This window comes from Alligator sinensis, unplaced genomic scaffold, assembly GCF_000455745.1.
Source record: "Alligator sinensis unplaced genomic scaffold, ASM45574v1 scaffold1086_3, whole genome shotgun sequence".
NCBI lineage: Eukaryota > Metazoa > Chordata > Crocodylia > Alligatoridae > Alligator > Alligator sinensis.
In genome coordinates this window covers 1,114,279-1,117,196 of record NW_005841975.1, presented here as the reverse complement: position 1 = coordinate 1,117,196, position 2,918 = coordinate 1,114,279, and the positions used below count along the sequence as shown (strand labels likewise).

At 42.1% G+C, this 2,918-nt stretch overlaps 1 long non-coding RNA gene across 1 annotated transcript in view; it reads right to left on the bottom strand.

Moving 5' to 3' along the window:
• Window positions 1-300: 300 nt before the first annotated feature.
• The window catches only part of LOC102374975, a 7,098-nt gene continuing 4,480 nt past the window's right edge, over window positions 301-2,918 (bottom strand). Inside the window, exons 2-3 of the long non-coding RNA XR_323490.3 lie at window positions 1,484-1,609; window positions 301-379 (exon numbers count right to left, since the gene is read on the bottom strand). This is a non-coding gene — a long non-coding RNA (uncharacterized LOC102374975). The remainder of the gene's footprint in view (window positions 380-1,483; window positions 1,610-2,918) is intronic.

The window sequence follows — 2,918 nt, the reverse complement described above, 5'->3', positions numbered from 1 at the left end:
CTGCTGAAATTTTCCAAGCTGAGAGCCTGCCTCAGGCTGATTTACTATTATTGACGATTTTTGCAAAAACAGATCATCCATGTTGAAGAATGCAACCAGTGAAATATAAAGTTTTGCCAGTGTTAACCATTTTTTTTTAACCATTTTAAAATAATACTAGCAGGTTATACATTCAGAGCAGGGCCTTGACCATTAGCAGAGGGATACTCCTGAGGGCATTTTGCTATTACCATAAAAATAATGTAAATTTAACTAAGTTATAAGCACGTTCGAATTATTTGCATGTGCTGTGTGCAGCTGGTTGGAAGTGCTTCAGTTCTCTAAGCATTTCATTTGCACTGGGCATGCCCATCTGCCTCAGTGAGTCTCTTGTGTTTTTCTGAAAGAAGCCAAAGAAACAAGAATGTCTGAGAGAGTCACAAAAGAAAGCAGGCCTTCTTGCACCAGATATTCTTTGTCATAGGAAAGTGCACTGGACTGGCAGCCAGGAGACCTTGAATGTACCTCCCCACTTCCCATTCACTGTTATTAGTAACTCTAAAGCTTACAGTCCTTATTGCTTTGAATGGCTCAAATCCTGACAAGAGAAGGCATGTAAGTAGCAGCCATTCACTGTGCAGAAGGGGGATATGAAATACAAAATTTCACTTCTGGTAGAATAGAAACAGGAGAGAAACATTTAAATGCGGCAGACCCATGATTCAGCCATTTAGGTGAACCACTTATTTCTCAAAGTCCTTGAAGACTTTGTCAAAACTATTTATCTGACTATTTGGTATATTAAACAGGGGTACTCCACCATTGTTACAGGTGGTTGGCCTGTTGGTGTTGGTAGTAACCCCTTAGGTTCACACAGCAGTAGCCTTTGCAGCTCAAAGACACTGGGTTTAAACCCAATGGATGGCCAATGCAATTTTATTTTGTTCTTTAAAACAGCATTTCTCAACCTGTGGGCCACGACTCAAAAGTGGGGTGCAAGAATGTATGAAAAGGTCACAAACAAATTTTAAATATGGCTCAACAAACTTAAAAAAAATGAAAGTATGTTGGAGTCAAGTCATGAGAACTTCCACTTCAGTAGTAGAAATCTTAGTGTTCAGCCACTATAAATAGGAATAGATGTACTCTATGCTTGCTCCAAATGGGTGAACATGAAGAAATGTTGAAATTATACCAACTAATAAAGCTTCTTGTTCAGGTTTCTCCTTTAAAGGAGAAAAAACATGGGAAACTGTGGCCTTTCCCTTGCAGGCTGGCAGAGTTCCAGCCTGCAAAGGGCTGCTTGGGGCCCCCCTGCCCCACACACTGTGGGGCTGGGGGCAGGGGCAGTGGGTCAGGAGTCAGAACCACTGGGTCAGGACTGGCCATCGATGTTTACAAATGGGTCCTGGTACAAAAAAGGTTGAGAACCAGTGCCTTAATACACTTTGAAATACACTAAAAAATAAATACATTTTAGAGTACAGTTTTTTCCTACCCTTACATTGTCTGACTAGATAGAGAAACTTCTTGAAAGTGGCCAACACTTGCTGATGGAGACTTTCCCTTGCACTGACTTTCTGTCCAGAGAACCCAGGATCTGAGGTGGAAGGATGGTGTCGCTGATTTGCTGCAAAGCAAAACACTCAAGAGTTAAGAAATACCAAGCTGAATGTTGGATTTGTCACCCTACCTCTGCCCCCCCTTAAGCCTATGCAATAGAATGTAGCTTCTGATTTAATTAACACACAACTTTTTTCCCCAAAATTCTTTTTTCTCAATGCATTGGGTTCTCCTGTCCAAGAAAGGTTGCCATAATTTCTTGCACAAGACACTGAACAGCTGCTGTCAACATTAGTGCTCTCTGAAATGCCTTATTTGCTATCTTTAAGTATGAAAGATTGCTGAATCACAGAGTTATAAGGGACCTCAATGGCCATCTAGTCCATACCTCCGTATAAATGCAGGGATGCTACTCCTAACCTATCCTTTTGAAATGCTTATCCAGCCTCCTCTTCAAAAACTCTAATGCAGGAGATGCTATAACTTTCCTGGGCAGTCTGTTCTATTGCCTTACTTTACTACCAGGAAGGAAGATTTTTTTCTTGAGATGTAATCTAAACCTGCTTTAGTGCGATTTAAAACCATTTCTGTGCATCATGTCCTCTGTGGCAAGGGAGAACTGTCATTCCCCTTCTTTATGGCAGCCTTTCAGATATTTGAAAACTTCTATCTTGTCTGCCCTTAGGCTTCTTTTCTCCAAGCTAAGCATACCTAGCTCTCTCAGTCTTGCCTCTTACGGCTTGAAACCTCCTCCCAGTCTGAGACTGATCCATTTGTAATTATACTTTGCTTGCGGTTCTTGAGCCAATTAGATAGTCACCCAATAGCAATTTTACCTACCCTGAATTTCTCCAGTTTACTTAGGAAATAAGGCATGGAGTATTGTGTATATAGTGTTACAATGAAATCACTTGTGTTATTTATTTATCTGTCTCATCTCACTCAGCCTCTCTCATCTCTCCAAAACTGTCATCTTGCCCAGAAAACTTACTTCTGAAAGACAGGGGGCACCAAGACCTGCACCAAGTTCAATAGATGTGGTTTGGCCAATCAGCTCTTTTCTCTGCCTGATAACAACGCCCCCTGTACAAGCAGCACTCTCCAGTGCCGTCCCTTTCCATCACTAATGAAGTTGATGGCAAGTGAGGAGTAATTGCATTTGCAGGTGACAGATCTGGACCTGTGTTGCTGGGAAGCGCATACTTGGCAAAAGCTCCCCGTGCAGAGATGAGTGGGGGCAACCAAGTATGAAATCCCTGGCAAAATCATCCTGTCAAAACAGCTTTGCTCTGCTTGGTCCAGGTGCACAAAGGACATCAATAAAGTACAGGGCAGTGGGTTTTCTGGGGTGCCAGTGTTTTTTCAGTGGTGTCAGC